At 34.1% G+C, this 25,690-nt stretch overlaps 2 non-coding genes across 2 annotated transcripts; both read right to left on the bottom strand.

Moving 5' to 3' along the window:
• Nucleotides 1–20,945: 20,945 nt before the first annotated feature.
• LOC112788268 (small nucleolar RNA R71) lies at nt 20,946–21,053 on the bottom strand. Its single transcript, XR_003195639.1, has one exon. It is a non-coding gene; the product is annotated as a small nucleolar RNA R71 (small nucleolar RNA).
• A 4,188-nt stretch (nt 21,054–25,241) lies between these two features.
• LOC112787420 (small nucleolar RNA R71) lies at nt 25,242–25,349 on the bottom strand. Its single transcript, XR_003194835.1, has one exon. It is a non-coding gene; the product is annotated as a small nucleolar RNA R71 (small nucleolar RNA).
• Nucleotides 25,350–25,690: the final 341 nt, after the last annotated feature.

Raw genomic sequence — 25,690 nt, forward strand, 5'->3', positions numbered from 1 at the left:
CTTAACCAGCAAAAATCCGCATCATCAATTTAGAAAAGTTGTCACAAAATTTAGAAAAAAATACTGGGAGTATGAGTCCCAAGTCGTCTCCCAACGAGTTGCTAGAACGGGTGCTAAGTTATTAATCAGGAGTTTTCTGAGAATTTTAAGAGTTGAATGACAGAAAATAAATAATTGTAATTTAAAAGAGAAATATATATATTCTAATTAAAAAGGCCTTGACTAGGGGAATGATTAATTAGAAGTTCTATCCTTGTTGGAATTTTCTCGAGTGTAGTATAAAGATGTTATTTTCACTTAGTTAACCCTTACTAAATAAAGGAAAGTCAAGTGATTGAGCTAACTCTTATTCGAAAATCCTAGTCCTCTCCCTTGGGAAGGTCTAGCGTTAGTAAATATAGAATTAGCCAATAACTTCCAATTTAACTAATCACTTGAGCATTCCAACTCAAGTGTCTCCTCTTAATCAACCCCATGTCAAGTTGGGAATCTACTCCATTGACATGAAAATTACTTGCATAGAATTAAAAAGGGAATAAAAGAAAGACATGATAGACAATAACTGCAATTTAATTAAAAATAAAAGTAATCCTTTTCATTAACAATCCATGAAAATAATCCAATTGTAACTCTAAACAAGAATTAAGAATATGGAATAAATAAAAGAGTAAGCAAACAAACTAGAATAGTATCTTCAACGGAGGTGATGACTCTTCAATATTCAAAAGCAAAAGCATAAAACTAATAAACTATAAATGTAAAGAAAAACCTAGAGGAAGAGTGATTTCTCTCTAGATTCAGATCTAAAAACCTAAAACTATGCTAATGAGAATTGTGTTGAGTCTCTGCATGTTCCCTGGCTCTATTATGTGTTTCTAGACCAGAAACTGGGTCAAAACTCGGCCCGAAATTGCCCCCAGCATTTTCAGTTATTTCTGCAGATCGCGCATGTCACGCGTACGCGTCAGTCATGCGTGCCCGTCGCTGGTTATTTTGGTGTGTCACGCATACGCGTTAATCACGCGCACACATCCTTGTGCAGACTCCAATCCACGCGTACGCGTCAGGCACGGACACGCGTCGCTACAAATTTCTCCATATCACGCGCTCGCGTGAGCCATGCGTGCGCGTCGATGCTCGCTGGTTATCTCCTTGGTTTCTTGTGTTCCTTCCATTTTTGCAAGCTTCCTCTCCATTCTCTAAACCATTCCTACCCTAGAAAGCCTGAAACACTTAACACACGGATCAGGGCATCGAATGGTATAAAGGAGAATTAAAATATACAAATTAAAGATCTCTAGAAAGCAAGTTTTCAACCATAGAATAACACTAGGAAGGAATTGTAAAATCATGCAAATCATATGAATAAGTGGGTAGAAGCTTGATAAAACCATTCAATTAAACACAAGATAAACCATAAAATAGTGGTTTATCACTTAGCACACGTATCAGGTGTTCTAATAGGGGGTCTAGGTGGAAAAGGATATAAAACATCCTCAATCTAATCAAATGACAAATATTGATGGACAAACTTCTAGTCATATATGTGGGATGGAGGGAGTGTAATGTTAATAATGTCTATATACTGAAAAATTATTTAGTTTTAGCAAGGTAATTGTTTCTTTATGTGCAGCGCTCTGGAGCTTTTTCTGGTTAAAAGAAAGATTAAAGGACCTTCGTGGCTATAAGTTTTGAACTTTTTAAACTGGCCAACTTCTAAGAGGAAAAGATTTGTAAGTTGTGCATCCATGACAAGTAGTGTATTTTGATCTTCATATAGTACACTTAATTTATTTATTTTGATCTTCATATAGAAAATATTTTAAAACTGCTTCACAAAAGAAATGGATAGTGAAGAATTTAAAACATTGATTCTAGTTGATGCAACTAAGAATCTGTTCAAAGAAAAGAAGACCAACAAATACAACATAAAATCGAATATGAGCTAGGAAGAAAAAAAAGAGTTGCAATTTGAACAAAGTGCTACTTCATTTCAAAAACTATTTATTTAATTCAAGAGAAGAAAATTGCAGTATCAAATTAGCAAGAGCAAAGAGAAAAGGCCAACTTCAAAGTTAGGAGAACCGTGTCATTGGTGTCAAAGCAAAAAATATTGCCAAGCTATCAATTCCTTGAAGAGTAGCCAAAGGTTTATAGTTTTGGATTCTTTAGTATATTCATGATTCATGATTTTCCTTCCTCAATTACCTTTAAATTCTTAGATCAATTGCTAAAAACGAAAGATAGGCTACTTTTAAAGGTGCAACTTTAGATCATTGCTAACACTCGTATTGCTACATAGATGTAACATAGTTATAGGCATGTAGCATTTTTTGTTGTTTAGATTTGTAACATGATTTATTACTTTTCAATAAAAATTTGTGTATCAATATTTTGAGTTTAATGAAATATCTCATTTTGTAGTAATTAATTTCAGTATATTTATATTATGCATAATAATAATTATTATTAGCAAAAATAATTGAGATTCCAGAAAAAAATAGTTTGTTGCTTCCAAGAAAATGAGTGCAATATAACTAAAAAAAGTCTTAAGATTTTAGCGGCAATAATAATGGCAACTAAAAGTGAATAACATTACAATTTTAGAATTATTTTTAGTGGCTATATAAATTGTCGGTAAAATAGATTTTGGCAGCAATAGTAATGACCACTAAAAGTGAATAACATTGTAATTTTAGAATTACTTTTAGTGGCCATATAAATTGCCAAGAAAATAGCCGCTAAAAGTTACTTTTTGCGGTCATTAAAAAGATTTTTACTGGCAAATGTTATAATTACCGCTAAAACCTTTTAGCGACAAAGCATAAGACTGCTAATATCTAATTGCTAATAAATGTATTAGTGGCTATTTGTATTGCCGCTAAAAGTGATTTTTCTCGTAGTGTAGTTAATTATTAAAATAAAAAATATTTACTTTAATATAAAATAAAATTAAAAATCTTTACTATGAAAAAATACTAGAATTTCATATACATATTTAATAATAACCAGATTATAACTTATTGATTATATTATATATATATATATATATATATATATATATATAATTTTAATTTTAGGTTTTTAACTATTTTTTTATTTTTTATTTATGTGAGACCGATTCTGCCAGTTCAACCAGTAACTAATCGGTTGAACCAATAAACTAATAAACTAGTAGCCTGACCGGTTTGATTACCGGTTCAATTCTGACAACTATGACCACATATATCAGCGAAATAACACTACTCTACTTCTATCTTCCTTTTATCCGACTGCAGCATGGGCTAAGGTTGAGGTTGAAGTGGTTGATGACCACCCATGTCAGCGATCAGCTATAATATCTTCCTCATATCCTACTCAGGCTGTGGCTGAGGCAGTTGATTATCACCTACATTGTCGTCGGCTAATAGCTCTGCCTCTATCATCTTCAGCATATCTTATTCTTCTTGACTCATTCTTGCTTTATTTCGGGATTCTCGAGTAACCGGTTGAGCCGCTAAAGTAGCTATAGTGGTAATAAATCCCGTCAATAAAATGGGTCCTATAGAGAGTCCATCTATTCCGAATCTCCAGTAAAAATCAAAAAAATTAATCCATTTATAATTTTCTGTCAGTTGGATTAATGGATCATCCAATTGGAAATGATAACAAAATGCATAGGCTGTTATCAGCAGATCGATTAAACATATGCAAATTGTATACCACTTAATTACCTTATTTCCTCATCTATCTAAAGTAAAACTTTGAATATTATAACACTTTTTTCAAAATTTTGCCAAACATAGATATCTGTTTAATGTAAAAAAATAAATTAGTTTACTTTTGGACATGCTTCGTTTGCTCTTCTCTTCTTTTTCGGGCACATTTGGCATGGTGCTAGAACTTTGTTCCGAGATGTTTTTGCTGGCATCGACCCCGAATCTGAAAACAATTATTAGTTTTTTATTGTTGTAATATAAGAAAAATAGTTGGAGAATATTAAGCACAGTAGAAATAAAAATAGGGAAAACGAGATTCTAGGAGAGATTTTATTTTTGCTAGAAGAAGGATAGCTATACTGATTCGGTATACTCGAAAGACACCCTGGGTACAATATTGACGATCTAACAAGGATGATTCTCAGTAAATTTCTACTTACTGCTCTCATCTTTTATGGAATCGATCCCCCTTTGACTGTACAAGAATATGTGGAGCTCAACATGTCTGGAAGCACCGGAGAACGTTCTTTTGCTGATATTATTACCAGTATTCGATACTGGATTATTCATAGCATTACTATACCCTCCCTATTCATTGCGGGTTGGTTATTTGTCAGCACGGGTTTAGCTTACGATGTTTTTGGAAGCCCTCGGCCAAACGAGTATTTTACGGAGAACCGACAAGGAATTCCATTAATAACTGGCCGTTTTGATCCTTTGGACCAACTTGATGAATTTAGTAGATCTTTTTAGGAGGCTCCAATGACCATAGATAGGACCTATCCAATTTTTATATTTGATGAAATAGGATGAATTGAGACAGTATTTTGTAAATACATAATTATCTTGAATATATTAACCATTTCTTTACTTTCCGATCGCCCGGAAAGAACAAAAGAAACATCTTGTTCTTTCTTCAGCAATTTCTGATCTCTAGTAGACCTCTCAGTAGGATTCGAACCCAGATGCAGTTCTGACCATCTGTCAGAGAAAAAAGAATGATTTAGCGGCTCTTTCCAAAAGACGTGAATGCAAATAAAAAACATCTCCCGGATAAGCTTCGCGACCTGGCGGTCGTCTTAATAGAAGAGACATTTGGCGATAAGCCTGGGCTTGTTTGGAGGGATCGTCATAAATAATTAAAGTGTGGCGTTCGCGGTACATAAAAAATTCAGCCAGAGCTGCTCCCGTATACGGAGCGAGATATTGTAATGTAGCTGGAGAATCCGCAGTTTCAGCTACTATAATAGTGTATTCCATTGCTCCCCTTTCTTGTAAAGTGGTCACCACTTGAGCCACAGAGGATGCTTTTTGACCAATAGCTACATAAACACATATTACATTTTGTCCTTGTTGATTGAGAATCGTTTTTGATCCAATCCGGAGGAATCAATAGAAAAGGCAAATCCCTTATGATACACCAGATCCGGCTCGGTTATTGATAGAGTGAATAGATCTGCCATTTCTTGAGATCTCTCTTCTGATTCAAAATCGTGGTGTAACGTGTATCCCCCCCTGTTCCGTTCATGGAATAGATGAAATAAACCAAAAAATGGATTTTTGTTCAAGAATGAAATCTTATTGGAACTGTCCAGTTCATCCTTCGGAACCATATCCCATCCCGGATCTGATGAAATAGGATGAATTGAGACAGTATTTTGTAAATACATAATTATCTTGAATATATTAACCATTTCTTTACTTTCCGATCGCCCGGAAAGAACAAATTCTCGCTATTTCTTAGATTCATGGACCCAATTCAATTCAGCGGGATCTTTCATTCACATTTTTTTCCATCAAGAGAGTTTTATAAAACTCTTGGACTCACGAATTTGGAGTATCCTACTTTCACGCAATTCACAGGGTTCAACAAGCAATCGATATTTCACGATCAAGGATGTAGTACTCTTTGTAGTAGCGGTCCTTATATATCGTATTAACAATCGAAAGATGGTCGAAAGAAAAGATCTCTATTTGATAGGGCTTCTTCCTATACCTATGAATTCCATTGGACTCAGAAATGATACATTGGAAGACTCAAAAGATTCTGCCAATAAAAAATAGGTTTATTGTTCCGCTCCTGTATCTTCCAAAAAGAAAAAAGATCTCTGAGAGCTCTTTCCTGGATCCGAAAGAGAGTACTCGGGTTCTCCCAATAACTAAAAAGTGTATCATGCCTGAATCTAACTGGGGTTCGCGGTGGTGGAGGAACTGGATCGGAAAAAAGAGAGATTCTAGTTGTAAGATATCTAATGAAACCGTCGCTGGAATTGAGATCTCATTCAAAGAGAAAGATATCAAATATCTGGAGTTTCTTTTTGTATATTATATGGATGATCCGATCCGCAAGGACCATGATTGGGAATTTTTTGATCGTCTTTCTTAGAATTTAGAATATTCTTATCCATTAAGATTTAATATGTATAAATCTATCCATAATCTATCTATAAAAGATTGGATTATCAGGATAAATTTAACCATATATTTATATCCTTAAATTAATTGAATTTATATAAGATAAAGAATTCTCAATTTATATACAGAATGAATTCTAAAAAGTAATTATCAATTCGATATCTCTATCGAATTTCTATTTTATTTGAAATAATCAAAAGAATATCCCAATTACTAACTGAAAGAAAGAGAAAGACCCAATCCAGATCATAATGAAAGATTCCCGTGTTTTCCTTCGGAAAGGTAAAAACTAAGACGAAAAAAAAATCGACCCTTCGAGTATTACAAATTGTATGAAAAAAGATTCTAGAAGTAAGGGGCTTTAAAAAAGATATAGATATATGGTATCTATCTATGTATATTGAATTGCGAATATAGAAATAATACAATTATTTCAGATTCGACAAAATCTGGATATCCGATATAGATGAAAGAAAGTAAATAAAATGGGTGGAAACATTTTTCAATAGCGGAATATATTTCTAATAAATTCTACAGTTCCGACATAATTCTAAAAAAAAACATCTTAATGCGATTTTAATCGCAAGGAAAAAAAGGGGGTATGGCGAAATTGGTAGACGCTACGGACTTAATTGGATTGAGCCTTGGTATGGAAACTTACCAAGTGATAACTTTCAAATTCAGAGAAACCCTGGAATTAACAATGGGTAATCCTGAGCCAAATCCCGTTTTCGGAAAGGAAATAAACATTAAGAAAGCGAGAATAAAAAAGGGATAGGTGCAGAGACTCAATGGAAGCTGTTCTAACAAATGGAGTTGACGACCTTTCCTTTCGCGTGAAGAAAGGAATCCTTCTGTACAAATGAAATTCTCGAAAGGCTATACAGAAATATGTATATAGACTTGTTTACGTATTTGTACTGAAATACTATTTCAATTGATTACTGCATCTATAGGATAACTTCTGTCTTGAAAGTTTTTTAGTCTTTTTATACAATATCCGCGATTCCTCTCGATTTGTAATCTAATACACAAATTAATGGGTTCTATTAGGTTAGCTATATGTTGCGTATTATCAACAATTTCCACAGAAGGTGGTAAAATGATGTCTTGAGCAGTTACATATCCGGGACCCTTGATACAAATAGATGCGTCTTGAGTCCCATACAGATTACTTCTCAATACTATTTCTTTCAAATTCATTAAAATTTCATGTACTGATTCTTGAATACCTACTATGGTCGAATATTCATGTGGTATTTTCTCAGATTTTGCACGTGTGATACATGTTCCCTCTATTTCTCCAAGCAAAACTCTTCGCATCGCAATGCCTATTGTATCAGCTTGGCCTTTCATAAGTGGAGACAGAATGAAATCTTATTGGAACTGTCCAGTTCATCCTTCGGAACCATATCCCATCCCGGATCTGATGAAATAGGATGAATTGAGACAGTATTTTGTAAATACATAATTATCTTGAATATATTAACCATTTCTTTACTTTCCGATCGCCCGGAAAGAACAAAAGAAACATCTTGTTCTTTCTTCAGCAATTTCTGATCTCTAGTAGACCTCTCAGTAGGATTCGAACCCAGATGCAGTTCTGACCATCTGTCAGAGAAAAAAGAACGATTGGCTCTGTATCAATGGAATCTCATCATCCATACATAACGAATTGGTGTGATATATTCAAATCATAACATATGAACAGTAAAAACTAGTATTCTTATTGAGACTAGAACTCATAGGGAAGAAAATCTATTTATGAATGGAATCAAATATGAATGGAATCAAAAATGCAGTATATACAAACAAAGGTATTCGGTTATTGGTGAAAAATCAATATACTTCTAATGTCGAATCGGGATCAACTAGGACAGAAATAAAGCATTGGGTCGAACTCTTCTTTGGTGTCAAGGTAATAGCTATGAATAGTCATCGACTACCGGTAAAGGGTAGAAGAATGCGACCTATTATGGGACATACAATGCATTACAGACGTATGATCATTACGCTTCAACCGGGTTATTCTATTCCACCTCTTAGAAAGAAATGAACTTAAATCAAAATACTTAATAGCATGGCGATACATTTATACAAAACTTCTACCCCGAGCACACGCAATGGAGCCGTAGACAGTCAAGTCAAATCCAATCCACGAAATAATTTGATCTATGGACAGCATCGTTGTGGTAAAGGCCGTAATGCCAGAGGAATCATTACCGCAGGGCATAGAGGGGGAGGTCATAAGCGTCTATACCGTAAAATCGATTTTCGCCGGAATGAAAAAGACATATATGGTAGAATCGTAACCATAGAATACGACCCTTGTCCTACGTTTCCGAGCTATATATCCTCGTTTAATTCTGGTCATTGAGTAAATGATACTTTGATGAATAACAATTCGATTTTTTTCTTTCAGTTATTCTTTTTTCCTGCCCAGTCTATTAATAACAAAAATGGATTGGAGATTCCAGTAGTCATTTATTTGGTACCCCGCAGGGAGCAGGAACTGCCATTCTAACACTTCTTGGGGGATTCCATCCACAAACGCAAAGCTTATGGCTGACTGATATTGCGCACCATCATTTAGCTATTGCGATTCTTTTCCTGATAGCTGGTCACATGTATAGAACCAACTTCGGGATTGGCCACAGTATAAAAGAGATCTTAGAAGCACACATTCCTCCAGGGGGTAGATTGGGGCGTGGACATAAGGGTCTTTATGACACAATCAATAATTCACTTCATTTTCAATTAGGTCTTGCTCTAGCCTCTTTAGGAGTTATTACTTCCTTGGTAGCTCAACACATGTACTCTTTACCTGCTTATGCGTTTATAGCGCAAGATTTTATATGACTCATGCTCCTTTAGGTTCTTTAAATTCCGTGGGTGGCGTAGCTACCGAGATCAATGCAGTCAATTATGTCTCTCCTAGAAGTTGGTTAGCTACTTCTCATTTTGTTCTAACATCTAAGTCATACAAGTAAAGCGATTCGATTGATGGGATTTGGTATGATACTTATGAGATCGAAGAGATTCCAATATTTCTTCTTAGAACGTATTGATTTGACCCCATAAGCGGGACCACCACCCCCTAGCATGTTGCCGCCAGAAGCAAAACCCCGTATTTCTTCTAGAAAATCTCCTAATTGTTCCAGAGCAACTAGAAAGAGATTCTTTAACCAGAAAGAATTCAGTTCAGATGTAGGATACCTATCCAGAAGTTTTCGCAACTCAATCATGTATGATGGAATGATGTAATGGAATTGAAATTCGATATATATAAGTCTATATATAAGAAGGTCGATCTGAATATTTAGATACATATTGTAGATTGATCCATATTATATTATAGAGTAAAAGTTTTTGCACTACAATTATAGAATAGATAATATAGATAATATGGTAGAAAGAAATCAATATATATATATATATATATATATATATATATATATATATATATATCCCTTTTTAGAAAACTGTGTGTCAATTTAGATTACAATATTATATCAAAAAATTTAGGTTAGACTATGGATAAAAAGAGAGATTTTATTTTTAAATTTTATTTTTAAAATTCTATTCTAGGATTTTTTATCTTTTTATATTATGAAAATATAGAAAGTTTTAACATTAAAAATGAATTTAAATGTGTCTTTTAATAAATATATTTTTGAATGTTAAACTAAAATTTAAATACATCAAAATTCAAATATAATATTGTGGTGAGACAATAAAAATAATAGAATAGACCGACATCATGAAAATATTGAAGATAGTATGCATTGGATTAATATGAACAATGTACTTAAACGCAATCTTAGCTTGAAGCCTAAAACTAAGGCTTGAATTTAGGAGGAGGAGATCTTGTCCAAATTTTTTCTTGGGATCAAAATTTAAACACATTACCAAACTTCCTATAATAACAATAAGAAACAAAAAGTCTCGAAAAAAAATAGAAATCCACAATCGTTCACAAAATTAACTAACCAACTATTAAATAAGTTAATAACTTATACCTAATTGAAGGTTACTTCCTATTTCTTTTAGCATAGTATAACCAGGTTTTTTCACATTCCCATCAATTAAATCACAGGCAAAAAATTTAGTCCAAAATTAATATTTTAATTCAATTTTTTAATTATAAGTTATCTTTTTTTATATAAACAGGACTGAAACTCAAAAAGAAGACATTACATAATTGTAACTAATCGGGATATTATATCCCTTCTAAGGTCATCTGCAATAATTTGTCTTGTAGGATATCTACAAAATAAAAATTTGGGAGTCTTTAAGCTTTCTCTAGCTAACTAATCTAATTCTCTGTTTTTTTCATTACAACATGCTTTAATTATAAATTATCTATTTAAATAAAAAACAAAAAAAGAGTTGACTCATTTAGTCTGACAAATTTTTTTTAAATGGACTAAAATTTTACTTTAAATATCTATATACACTTGATGTATGGCTGATCCACCTGTTTAAATTCAAAAAAGACTTAAATAGCAAGCTAAAGACTAAATGGGTCAATTCATTTAACATCTCTATTTGCGTTGTATCCAAAATTCAGAGTATGATTTGACCAACTATATTTATGAGACAAAATATTTGGATTTTAGAGAATAGTTACATAATTGTAACTATTTTTTTTCCTCCTCCTTTATAAATATATAGCTTAGGGGAGAAAAGAACAGTGAAAAGGATAAGGCTATGCCTATAATTAAATTTAGTTGAGATCTCACTAATTGTAATCTCCTAAAAATAATTGTCTTATGCAATCAACATTTCTATCTTTGTTAAAGCTCATGCCATCAATACTTAAGCCTCCATCCAGTAATGAATATATATATAGTAAATTGAGCTTATTGTTGAGAGTTCCACCCCAATCCTTTGCTATCAACACTCAATGCATGGAAATTGTGGGACTAAAGAAAACCTTGCACTAAGAAGAGAGATCTTACCTAATAGACTTGTTTACTCTTATTTTTAATAATTATTCTCCGTAAGAACTGAAAAATTTTCCATAAACCTCTTAAATCTAGTATTGAAACAAATTCAGCTCAATTTTTAAGTCATGAATTTGTATTAAAATTTAAATCTCTTTCATTAAAAAGGTTGATAAGCTTCTATTATAATTTTTCAATGCACAAGTGATTATTTTATTTGAATCCTCCAAAAAAAATTTTGATAGATCATGCATGCACAATATATATACACACTTTCTGCAGCATTTTTCCTTTTAAAAAGCTCTAATATTCAATTAATATGTAGTTATGTAAGTTAAAATATAGTGATATAAAATCTATGCTGGAGTAGTTCCAAATGCACTAGAATTTCATTCTAGTTGATTTTTAGGACTTTCGAAGCATGATTGAACGTAAACTAATTGCCATTTTGTAAGAAACAAATCTCAGGAGAGGGAGAATAATCAGATAAGAAATGAGATTTTCATTCCAAAGTTTTAAGATGCTGCATCAAAGAAATGGAGAACTTGCTCCAAAATCATTCTTTTATGCGGCTCCACTAAAGCAAGGGCAGAGCTACATAGAAAAAAAGGGGGGCAATGGTCTCCCTAATTTTAATTTTTTACATGTAAATTATATGTAAATTTTAGTTTAATCTCCTTAAAATTTTATTTTAGTCTTATTTTATTGTGTAAATATTTTTTGCCCCCTCTAATATTTCATCTAGCTCCGTCCCTACACCAGAAAATTCTCTAATTTATCATATTGAGCAATGTTAAGAAGATAAAGTTTTTTTGAGGTCACAGAAAATATTCTATTCTATTCTCCACGAGTACTATCAATAGTGTATTCAAATTCATAAACTTGCAAAATATACACAAGTTACTGATTTGGAGAATCGTGCCAATTTGGAATTTTAGCAAAACAAGAATTACTTCGTTAGTAGCATAGTCCAAACTGGCAATGGATCCTCCCAATCAAAGTTTGAATTCAAATTATAACCGAGAGTAATCAAACCTCGGGTCGTCTTCCCTAGGAACTAATGCCTAAGAGCGCACAATTTTGGTTGCAAGAACAAAGGGGTATTTTCAATGATTGAAATAAACAAATAAAGGGATAAAAGAACAAGATAAAATTATAATTAATAAAGTAATAAAGGAATGAAAGAACTATGTATGTAATATAAACAAGTAAGACTCAAAATTGGTGGAAAAGTGGTTCAAAACATAAATGGAGCATTGACTTGGGATGAGCTATGGAATCCCTTCCTTACCATAACCACAACTATGATAATTACGATGGATTAATCTCACTAAGTCAACCCTTAACATCAAAGGATAGGTCAAGTGAGCATAACTGTAATTAATCCATAAATCCTAACTAACTTACTAATTACCTTAGTAAGAGGCTAGCGTTAGTGGAAACAATAACAACTAACAACCCAAGAATTATCACTAAATGTTGGACATTATACCTCTAGTAATCCATAAACTCATTTTCCCCAAGTCAAGGAGTGGAAATTACCCCATAATCAAAATTGACATTTCATCAAACACATGGTAGACATATTCACAAAACATGGCAAAATTAGAAAATTGATGAAAGCTATGAACCACAAATGATCAAAATCAGTAAAAGCAACTCAAACAAACATGTAATAATCATCAAACATCAAATGAACTAACTAGAAATCCAAAATTGCAAAACTATGTATATATTGACAAAGGAAGTGAAATGTAAGAAAGTGTAGAACAAGTACTGTAAATAAAAGAGAAATTAAAGAAATACTTACAATGGGAAAGCAAAATCTAAGGACAAAATTGACTATAAAATGCTACATTCAAAACCTAATTAAAACCCTAAGAGAGAATTTGTATGCTTGATAAACCACTATTTTACGGTTTATTTTGTCTTTAATTGCGCGGATTTTATCCATTATTCTCACACTTATTCATTTAATTCACATGTTTTACATTTTTCTTCCTAATTTTGTGCTATGATTGAAAACATGCTTCTTTAGCCTTAAATTACTGATTTTTAATCCTCTCTTATTACCATTCGATGCCGTGATATGTGTGTTAACTGTTTTCAGGTTTTCCAGGGTATGAATGGCTTAGAGGATGGAAAGGAAGCATGCAAAAGTGGAAGGAACACAAGAAATTGAAGTTTTGAGAAGCTGGCAGCGACGTGCACGCGTGGACGACGCGTACGCGTGACTGAAGCATCAGGCAAGCGACGCGTATGCGTGGATGACGCGTACGCGTGACCAGAAATTTGTTTAGCGACGCGTATGCGTGGCTGACGCATTGATGCGGGCAGAAATTGGCGAATTAAAAATTGTTAATTTATATACGTTGCAAGTATAGTTCTTAACTCGCCAAAAATCTGCCTATCAATTTAAAAAGGTGTCACAGAAAATTGAAATTAAAATACTGGGAGTATGAGTCCCAGGTCGTCTTCCAACGAGTTGCAGAAAAGTGTGCTATTTTATTAATCAGATGTTTTCAAAAAGGTTTGAGTTGAGTAAACAGGAAATTAAATTGGTGAATTTGAATAATGTAAATAAAAGCCTTGACTGTGAGTAGATTAGTTGGAATCCCTATTATTGTTGGAATACTCTCAAGATTAATTGACAATTAAAGGTTGTCCTGTTTAGTTATCCTTTACTAGGTAAGGGAAAGTCAAACAAGTTGGAATGCTACGTCTGTTCACAAGTTGCAATCAACTTAATTCAAAGAAATTGGTGTTAGTGACTAGAAGGCAATCCAACCATAAATCCAATTACAATTTTTCTTTTAAGCTTTCCAACTCAAGGGTTCCTTTCAATCAACTCCCATCAAGTTAGGGAACTACTCGCTCATTGTGAATGTAAAATTCATAGCATATGAAAAGGAATTAAAGAAAGACATTGTAAATAAAAATCAAAATAGTCAATTAAAAATAAAAGTGATCCTTGTATTAAATAATCCTAAAAATATTCCAATGGTAAAATTAAACAAAGCAAAGAACATGGGAGAGTAAACCAAGTAAAGAAAACGAACTAGAATGACGAAGTCTTGATGAGGTAATAACTCTTCTCAGTGTCCCAATGCAAAGAACAATCGAAAAGTAAATCCTAAGAACTATGAATGTGTAGAGAGAAAACCTCGAGCAGGAGTAAACTAGATCTAAAACTAAAACTGTGTAGAATGAATGTTGTCTCTGGTTTCTGCATGTTCTCTGGTTCTAGTCTGCTGTTCTGGGCCCAAAACTGGGTCAAAATAGGGTCCAAAATCGCCCCCAGCGAATTCTGCAGATTATGCAGATCGCGCTTTTCCCTGTCACGCGTTCGCGTCGTCCACGCCTCAGCGTCGCTTGTGCTTTTCCAATCCGCGCGGTCGCGTGAGCCATGCGGCCGTGTCACTTCTCGCTGGTTATCTCCTCAATTTCTTGTGTTCCTTCCATTTTTGCTAGCTTCCTTTCCAATCTCCAACTCATTCATGCCCTATAAAGCCTGAAACACTTAACACACAGATCACGGCATCGAATGGAATAAAGGAGAATTAAAATGCATAATTAAAAGTCCCTAGGAAGCAGTTTTCAATCATGTAATAATTTCAGGAAGGAAATATAAATGCATGCTAAATTAATGAATAAGTGGGTAAAGATCATGATAAAACCACACAATTAAACACAATATAAACCATAAAATAGTGGTTTATCACGCGTACGCGTGACGAGCGTCACGTGCTGCAATTTACAGAAAATGCTGGGGGCAATTTCTGGGCTACTTTGGACCCAGTTTCAGGCCCAAAATTACTGATTAGAGGCTGCAGGGTGGAGCTGGAAGGGGGGATTCAAGGAATCATTCAACAATTATTCACATTAGTTAGGTTTTAGGATTTTTAGGTTTAGCTTTCCTCAAATTCAGATTTCTACTTCACTTTAATTTAGTTTTCTTCTACTTTTATTTGTTCTAGTATTTTAGTTTATCTATCTTCTCTTGTTGATTTATTTATTCTCCAATTTAGTTATGAACTCTTCATGTTAGATTCAATTTCCTTTTTAATTCAATTTAAAGTATTTCATGTTTATTGCTTCTTTCTTCATTTGTTGTTATTGATTCCTTGCAATTGGTTGTTTAGATTTTATTATCCCTTATTAATTTTCTATGCTTTTATTTTGTGCCTTCCAAGTGTTTGATAAAATGCTTGGTTGGATTTTTAAATTAGTTTTTTTGTATTCTTAGCTAGGATTGAGTAATTTGGAGACTCTTGAATTATCAAAAGTCTTTTGTTGATTGGGGTTTGAAAGTTGCTAGTTGGCTTAAGCTTCACTAACTCTAGTCTTTGATTAGGACTTGTGAACTCAAGTTGATTTACTCACTTGACTTTCCTTCAACTGTTAGAGGTTAATTAAGTGAGTGCAATTTATAATTGCCATCACAATTGACATTGATAATGAGGATAGGAATTCCGATTCTCAATCCTTGCTAGGACTTTTCTTAGTTGTTATTTTATTTCCTTGTTATTTTACATTACTTGTTCCTTATTTGAAAAACCTAAAAATATACTTTTTCATAACCAATAATAACTACACTTCCCTGCAATTCTTTGAGAGACGACCCGAGGTTTAATACTTCGGTTAATTTTATTGGGTTTGCTTAAGTGACAAACAATTTAAATATTGATTGAGGTTTAATTGTCGGTTTAGACTATACTTGCAATGCGAAAATTTTTGTGAAAATCTTTACTGACATTTTTCCTCCGTCAAATTTTTGGCGCCGTTGCCGGAGAATTGCAAACGTGTGTCTTATTTTTGGTTATTGTGAATAATTGTGCTTTTTCATTTCTTTGTTAGTTGTTTCTAGTTTTAGGAGTTTATTTTCATTATTTCTTATCAGTTTTTGTTTTTATTTTCTCTTGCTACTATGAATTCTTACCCCTTTGGCTATGAGTTTGGTTCAAATTATATTGTAGAGAATGGAAGCTACAATGAGAACATGCATCAAGGTTGGGACAATCAAAGGTGGGAGGAGCCTCAAGCTTATGAACAACCCTCTTGGCAACAACCTTCACCAACTTACTATAAGCAAGAGCCACTCCAGGATGCATATCAAGACAATAGCTATGGTGGACCCCCTTGTAGTTACTAACAAGCCCCACCATATGCCTATGAACCCCTTCCTCAACATAGCCCTCAACCACCATACTCACAAGCCCCCTACAACCAAACACTTCCTTATGATCCTAACCCTTATCCACCATATCAACCACCTTATGAACCATATGAACCATACATAGAGCCACCCCAATTCCAACCTAATTACTCCCAGGAACCACCACCTCCAATGTATGCGAGCTTTCAACCGCAATATGATCCTAATTATGTTAGCTAAGCGGAACAAGAGCCACAGGATCATTTCAAGGAAGCCATGGATTGTCTTCAAGCAACCATCCATCAAATGGAGCGGGAGGAAAGCCAAAAAGCACACGAAGCTCTCATGGCTAACAAATCTCAACTTGAGAACAACGGATTGAAGTGTGTTATGTAACAAGTGGAAGAGATGGAGAGTGATGAACCACCTTCATATCATGAACCCTTCCTCCCAATCAATGAACCCTCATATCCACCCCAATCTCCAATGGATGACACTCTTGGTGTTCTTCTTCAAGAGCAAAGAGAGATGCTGATGAGCGGATAATTTATACGCTTTTTGGCATTGTTTTTAGTATGTTTTTAGTAGGATCTAGTTACTTTTAGGGATGTTTTTATTAGTTTTTATGTTAAATTAATATTTCTGGACTTTACTATGAGTTTGTGTGTTTTTCTGTGATTTCAGGTATTTTCTGGCTGAAATTGAGGAACTTGAGCAAAAATCAGATTCAGAGGTTGAAGAAGGACTGCTGATGCTGTTGGATTCTGACCTCCCTGCACTCAAAGTGGATTTTCTGGAGCTACAGAACTCCAAAAGGCTCGCTTTCAATTGCGTTGGAAAGTAGACATCCAGGGCTTTCCAGAAATATATAATAGTCCATACTTTGCTCGAGTTTAGATGACGCAAAAGGGCATTGAACGCTAGTTCTACGCTGCAGTTTGGAGTTAAACGCCAGAAACACGTCACGAACCAGAGTTGAACGCCAAAAATACGTTACAACTTGGCGTTCAACTCCAAAAGAAGCCTCTGCATGTGTAAACTTCAAGCTCAGCCCAAGCACACACCAAGTGGGCCCCGGAAGTGGATTTATGCATCAATTACTTACTTCTATAAACCCTAGTAGCTAGTTTAGTATAAATAGGACTTTTTACTATTGTATTAGGAGATCTGATGATTTTTAGTTCAACTTTGGGATCATATTGATCACGTTTGAGGGCTGGCCATTCGGCCATGCCTGGACCTTCATCACTTATGTATTTTCAACGGTAGAGTTTCTGCACTCCATAGATTAAGGTGTGGAGCTCTGTTGTTCCTCATGATTTAATGCAAAGTACTACTATTTTATATTCAATTCAACTTATTCCGCTTCTAAGATATCTATTCGCACCCAAGAACATGATGAATGTGATGATTATGTGACGCCATCATCATTCTCACTTATGAACGCGTGCCGGACAAACACTTCCGTTCTACATGCAAACAAGCTAGAATGAGTATCTCTTAAATATCTAATACAGAGGACCGAGTCCGAGATATTAGAATCTTCGTGGTATAAGTTAGAACCCATGGATGGCCATTCCTGAGATCCAGAAAGTCTAAACCTTGTCTGTGGTATTCTGAGTAGGATCTGGGAAGGGATGGCTGTGACGAACTTCAAACTCGCGAGTGCTGGGCGTAGTGACAGACGCAAAAGGAGGGTGAATCCTATTCTAGTATGATCGAGAACCTCCAGATGATTAGCCGTGCCCTGACAGAGCATTTGGACCTTTTTCACAGAGAGGATGGGAAGTATCCATTGATAACGGTGATACCCTACATACAGCTTGCCATGGAAAGGAGTAGGAATGATTGGATAAAGACAGCAGGAAAGCAGAGGTTCAGAGGAACGAAAGCATCTCTATACGCTTATCTGAAATTCTCACCAATGATTTACATAAGTATTTCTATCTTCATTTTCTGTTTATTTATTATTATTATTATTATTATTCGAAAACTTCATAACCATTTGATATCCGCCTGACTGAGATTTACAAGATGACCATAGCTTGCTTCATACCAACAATCTCCGTGGGATCGACCCTTACTCACATAAGGTTTTATTACTTGGACGACCCAGTGCACTTGCTGGTCAGTTGTATCGAAGTTGTGACAAATTATGAATTAAGATTAGAGCACCAAGTTTTTGGAGCTATTACCAGGGATCACAATTTTGTGCACCAAGTTTTTGGCACCGTTGACGGGGATTGTTCGAGTTTGGACAACTGACGGTTCATCGTGTTGCTCAGATTGGGTAATTTTCTTCTTATTTTATTTTCAAAAAGTTTTCAAAAATTTTTCAAAAATATTTTCTTCTTTTTTGTTTTTCCCAATTAATATTCGAAAAAAAATATAATACAAAATAAAATATATTTTTCTTCAGAATTTTTAAGAATGAATTCTAGTGTTTGATGAAGCATGTTGAAGCCTGGCTGGCTGTAAAGCCATGTCTAAATTCATTTGGACTAAGGCTTCCAAACCATCATCACAAGAGCAAGCTAGTTGTTGCTAAAAAAATTTGTTGTTGTATGATTGATTTGTATTCTGAAGCTTAGCTGGCTATTGGCCATGTCTAGTGTTTTAGACCGGAGCTTTCACTGAAAGCTTGGCTGGCTAGTGAGCCATGTTTAATTCCTGGATAGAAGCTTTAGACTAAGAGTGCAAGATTCCTGGAATTCATATAAAAAATTTTGAAATCCTTATTTTCTTTTTCAAATAATTTTCGAAAAATCCAAAAAAAAAAAACAAAAAAATTAATAAAATCATAAAAATCAAAAATATTTTATGTTGTTTGTTTGAGTCTTGAGTCAATTTTTAAGTTTGGTGTCAATTGCATCTTTTCTAAAAAAAATTTATGCATTTTTTGAAAATTCATGCATTCATAGTGTTCTTCATGATCTTTAAGTTGTTCTTGGTAAGTCTTCTTGTTTGATCTTGATGTTTTCTTATTTTGTGTCTTTTGTTGTTTTTCATGTGCATCTTTGCATTCATAGTGTCTAAGCATTAAAGATTTCTAAGTTTGGTGTCTTGCATGTTTACTTTGCATAAAAAAATGTTTCAAAAATATATTCTTGATGTTCATCATGATCTTCAAAATGTTCTTGGTGTACATCTTGACATTCATAGTGCTCTCGCATGCATTCATTGTTTTGATCTAAAAATTCTCATGCATTGAGTCTTTTTCATGTTTTTCTCTTTCTTCATAAAAAAATTCAAAAATCAAAAAAATATCTTTCCCTTTTTCACTCATAAATTTTCGAAAATTTGAGTTGACTTTTTCAAAACTTTTTAAAATTTGGTTGTTTCTTATGAGTCAAATCAAATTTTCAATTTAAAAATCTTATCTTTTTCAAAATTTTTTTCAAAAATCATATCCTTTTCATTTTTCTTATTTATTTTCGAAAATTTTAAAAATCTTTTTCTTAAATTTACATCATATTTTCGAAAATATCATCAACAATTAATGTTTTGATTCAAAAATTTCAAGTTTGTTACTTACTTGTTAAGAAAGATTCAAACTTTAAGTTCTAGAATCATATCTTGTGATTTCTTGTGAATCAAGTCATTAATTGTGATTTTAAAGATCAAATCTTTTTTCAAAACTAATTTCAATCATATTTTTTCAAAAATATCTTTTTATCTTATCTTTTTCAAAATCATATCTTTTTAATCCTACCTTTTCATATCATATCTTTTTCAAATATCTTTTCTAACTTCTTATCTTCTTATCTTTTAAAAATTAATTTTTAAAATTTGTTTCAACTAACTAATTAACTTTTTGTTTGTTTCTTATCTCTTTCAAAACTACCTAACAAACTATCCCTCTCTAATTTTCGAAAATACCTCCCTCTTTTTCAAAAATTCTTTTTAATTAATTAATTGTTTAAATTTTAATTTTAATTGCAATTCTCCTTTAATTTTCGAAAATCATTAACTCTTTTTCAAAATTTAATTTTCAAAATTCTCTCTCATATCCTTCTATTTATTTATTCATCTACTAACACTTCTCCTCACCCAAAAATTTGACCCCCTTCTTCTCTTCTGAGTTCGAATTCTTCTCTTCTTCACTCTCTTTCTTCTTTTCTTCTACTCACACAATGGGACCTCTATACTGTGGTAAAAAGAATCCCTATTATTATTTTATGTTCCCTTCTTTTTCATATGAGCAGGAGCAAGGACAAGAACATTCTTGTTGAAGCAGACCCTGAACCTGAAAGGACTCTGAAGAGGAAACTAAGAGAAGCTAAATTACAACAATCCAGAGACAACCTTACAGAAATTTTCAAAAAGGAAGAGGAGATGGCAGCAGAAAATAATAATAATGCAAGGAAGATGCTTGATGACTTTACTGCACCAAATTCCAATTCACATGGAAGAAGCATCTCCATCCCTACCATTGGAGCAAACAATTTTGAGCTTAAACCTCAATTAGTTTCTCTGATGCAACAAAACTGCAAGTTTCATGGACTTCCATCTGAAGATCCCTTTCAGTTCTTAACTGAATTCTTGTAGACCTGTGATACTGTTAAGACTAATGGAGTAGATCCTGAAGTCTACAGGCTCATGCTTTTCCCTTTTGCTGTGAAAGACAGAGCTAGAATATGGTTGGATTCTCAACCTAAAGATAGCCTGAACTCTTGGGATAAGCTGGTCACGGCTTTCTTAGCCAAGTTCTTTCCTCCTCAAAAGCTGAGTAAGCTTAGAGTAAATGTTCAAACCTTCAGATAGAAAGAAGGTGAATCCCTCTATGAAGCTTGGGAGAGATATAAGCAACTGACCAAAAAGTGTCCTTCTAACATGCTTTCAGAATGGACCATCCTGGATATATTCTATGATGGTCTGTCTAAATTAGCTAAGATGTCATTGGATACTTCTGCAGGTGGATCCATTCACCTAAAGAAAATGCCTGCAGAAGCTCAAGAACTCATTGACATGGTTGCTAATAACCAGTTTATGTACATGATGAGCGGATAATTTATACGCTTTTTGGCATTGTTTTTAGTATGTTTTTAGTAGGATCTAATCACTTTTAGGGATGTTTTCATTAGTTTTTATGTTAAATTCACATTTCTGGACTTTACTATGAGTTTGTGTGTTTTTCTGTGATTTCAGGTATTTTCTGGCTGAAATTGAGGGACTTGAGCAGAAATCAGATTCAGAGGTTGAAAAAGGACTGCTGATGCTGTTGGATTCTGACCTCCCTGCACTCAAAGTAGATTTTCTGGAGCTACAGAACTCGAAATGGCGCGCTTTCAATTGATTTGGAAAGTAGACATCCAGGGCTTTCCAGCAATATATAATAGTCCATACTTTGGCCAAGAATTGACGACGTAAACTGGCGTTCAACGCCAGCTTTCTACCCAAATCTGGCGTCCAGCGCCAGAAAAGGATCCAAAACCAGAGTTGAACGCCCAAACTGGCACAAAAACTGGCGTTCAACTCCACAAATGGCCTCTGCACGTGCAACACTTAAGCTCAGCCCAAACACACACCAAGTGGGCCCCGGAAGTGGATTTATACATCAAATACTTACTCATGTAAACCCTAGTAGCTAGTTATTATAAATAGGACCTCTTACTAGTCTTTTTGACCATCTTTGGATTACCTTATGATCCTTTGATCACGCTTTAGGGGGCTGGCCATCTCGGCCATGCCTGGACCTTCACTTATGTATTTTCAACGGTAGAGTTTCTACACTCCATAGATTAAGGTGTGGAGCTCTGCTGTTCCTCAAAGATTAATGCAAAGTACTACTGTTTTCTATTCAATTCTTCTTATTTCGCTTCTAAGATATCCATTCGCACCCAAGAACGTGATGAAGGTGATGATTATGTGTGACGCTCATCATCCTTCCCCCTTATGAACGCGTGCCTGACAAACACTTCTGTTCTACATGAATTAAGCTAGAATGAGTATCTCTTAGATCTCCTAACCGGAATCTTCGTGGCGTAAGCTAGAATGATGGCGGCATTCAAGAGAATCCGGAAAGTCTAAACCTTGTCTGTAGTATTCCGAGTAGGATTCAATGATTGAATGACTGTGACGAGCTTCAAACTCGCGAGTGCTGGGCGTTGGTGACAAACGCAAAAGGAGGGTGAATCCTATTCCAGCATGATCGGGAACCGACAGATAAATAGCCGTGCCGTGACAGGGTGCGTGAGCATATTATTCACTGAGAGGAGGGGATGTAGCCACTGACAACGGTGATGCCCTTGCATAAAGCCAGCCATGGAAAGGAGTAAGACTGATTGGATGAAGATAGCAGGAAAGCAGAGGTTCAGAGGAACGAAAAGCATCTCCATTCGCTTATCTGAAATTCCTACCAATGAATTACATAAGTATCTCTATCCCTATTTTATTATATTGAATTCGAAAACTCCATGATTATTTTATATCCGCCTGACTGAGATTTGCAAGGTGACCATAGCTTGCTTCATACCAACAATCTCCGTGGGATTCGACCCTTACTCACGTAAGGTATTACTTGGACGACCCAGTGCACTTGCTGGTTAGTTGTATCGAAGTTGTGACAATTATGTATTGAGATCAGAGCACCAAGTTGCTCACGTTGCCGGGGATTGTTTGAGCCTGGACATCACAATTTCGTGCATCAAGTTTTTGGCGCCGTTGCCGGGGATTGTTCGAGTTTGGACAACTAACGGCTCATCTTGTTGCTCAGATTGGGTAACTTTCTTTTCGTTTTCTTTTTAAAAAAAAAAAATTTTTTCAAAAATATTTCAAAACTTTTCTCATCTGTTTTCGAAAAAAAATTAAAAATGTTTTCAAAAATATATTTTTCTTCAGAATTTTTAAGAATGAATTCTAGTGTTTCATGATGATTTGTTGAATCCTGGCTGGCTGTAAGCCATGTCTAATTTTTGGACTGGGGTTTCAACTTACCATCACAAATGAAGAGATTCTCACACACTTAGTTATTCTATACATGAAAAGTATCCATATCTGCTGAAGCTTGGCTGGCCATTGGCCATGTCTAGTGTTTTGGACTGGAGCTTTCATTGAAAGCTTGGCTGGCTAGTGAGCCATGTCTAATTCCTGGACTGAAACTTTAGACTAACATGGCAAGATTCCTAGAATTCATATTAAAAATTTTTTTTGGAATCCTTATTTTTCCTTTTAATTTTCGAAAAATATAAAATAAAAATCCAAAAAAATTAGAAAATCATAAAAATCAAAAATATTTTCTGTTTCTTGTTTGAGTCTTGAGTCATATCATAAGTTTGGTGTCACTTGCATATGCATCTTGCATTTTTTCGAAAATATCATGCATTCATGGTGTTCTTCATGATCTTCAAGTTGTTCTTGGTAAGTCTTCTTGTTTGATCTTGATGATTTTTTGTTTTGTGTCTTTTCATGTTTATCATATGCATTCTTGAATTCTTAGTGCCTAAGCATTAAAGAATTCTAAGTTTGGTGTCTTGCATGTTTTCTTTGCATTAAAAATTTTTCAAAAATATGTTCTTGATGTTCATCATGATCTTCATAGTGTTCTTGGTGTTCATCTTGACATTCATAGCATTCTTGCATGCATTCATTGTTTTGATCTAAAAATTTCATGCATTGCATAATTTTCATGTTTTTCATAAAAATTTCAAAAATCAAAAAAATATCTTTCCCTTTTTCTCTCATCAAATTCGAAAATTTGAGCTGACTTTTTCAAAAATTTTTAAAATCAAAGTTGTTTCTTGAGTCAAATCAAATTTTCAATTTGAAAATCTTATCTTTTTCAAAATCTTTTTCAAAAATCAAATCTTTTTCAAAATTCTTAGTTATTTTCGAAAATTCCAAAAATATTTTTCAAAAATCTTTTTCTCATTTTAAATCATAATTTTCGAAAATAACTTAGTCAATTAATGTTTTGGTTCAAAAATTTGAAGTTTGTTACTTGCTTGTTAAGAAAGATTCAAACTTTAAGTTCTAGAATCATATCTTCTGATTTCTTATGAATCAAGTCATTAATTGAGATTTTAAAAATCAAATCTTTTTCAAAACAAATTTCAATCATATCTTTTCAAAAATATCTTCTTATCTTATCTTTTTCAAAAATATCTTTTCAAAATATCTTTTCTAACTTCCTAACTTCTTATCTTTTCAAAATTTGTTTCAACTAACTAACTAACTTTTTGTTTGTTTCTTAACTTTTTCAAAACTACCTAACTAACTCTCTCTCTCTAATTTTCGAAAATATCTCCCCTCTTTTTCAAAAATTTCTTTTTAATTAACTAATTATTTTTATTTTTTATTTTTGATTTCAAAAATTTTCGAAAATTACTAACATTTTTCAAAAACTATTTTCAAAAATCACTAACTCTTTTTCAAAAATTATTTTCGAAAATTCTCTTCTCTCTCATCTCTTTCTATTTTTTATTTATTTATTCATCTACTAACATCTCTCCCTCATTCAAAAAAAAAAAAAAGGATCTCTATTATTACTACTTTTCTGTGCCTTCTTCTTTGTCATATGAGCAGGAGCAAGGACTAGAATATTCTTGTTGAAGCAGATCCAGAACCTGAAAGGACTCTGAATTACAACTAACCAGTAAGCACCTGTTAGGAATTTTCAAACAAGAAGAGGAGATGGCAGTCGAAAATAATAATAATGCAAGGAGGATGCTTGGTGACTTTACTGCACCTAATTCCAATTTACATGGAAGAAGCATCTCCATTCCTGCCATTGGAGCAAACAAATTTGAGCTGAAACCTCAATTAGTTTCTCTGATGCAGCAGAACTGCAAGTTTCATGGACTTCCATCTGAAGATCCTTTTCAGTTCTTAACTGAATTCTTGCAGATATGTGATACTGTTAAGACTAATGGAGTAGATCCTGAAGTCTACAGGCTCATGCTTTTCCCTTTTGCTGTAAGAGACAGAGCTAGATTATGGTTGGATTCTCAACCCAAAGACAGCCTGAACTCTTGGGATAAGCTGGTCACGGCTTTCTTAGCCAAGTACTTTCCTCCTCAAAAGCTGAGCAAGCTTAGAGCTGATGTTCAAACCTTCAGACAGAAAGAAGGTGAATCCCTCTATGAAGCTTGGGAAAGATACAAACAGTTGACCAAAAAGTGTCCTTCTGACATGCTTTCAGAATGGACCATCCTGGATATATTCTATGATGGTTTATCTGAGCTATCAAAGATGTCACTGGACACTTCTGCAGGTGGATCCATTCACCTAAAGAAAACGCCTGCAGAAGCTCAAGAACTCATTGACATGGTTGCTAATAACCAATTCATGTACACTTCTGAAAGGAATCCCGTGAGTAATGGGACGCCTATGAAGAAGAGAGTTCTTGAGGTTGATACTCTGAATGCCATATTAGCTCAGAATAAAATATTGACTCAGCAAGTCAATATGATCTCTCAGAGTCTGCATGGAATGCAAGCTGCATCCAACAGTACTCAAGAGGCTTCTCCTGAAGAAGC

Source organism: Arachis hypogaea, chromosome 20 (genome assembly GCF_003086295.3).
Source record: "Arachis hypogaea cultivar Tifrunner chromosome 20, arahy.Tifrunner.gnm2.J5K5, whole genome shotgun sequence".
Classification (NCBI taxonomy): domain Eukaryota; kingdom Viridiplantae; phylum Streptophyta; class Magnoliopsida; order Fabales; family Fabaceae; genus Arachis; species Arachis hypogaea.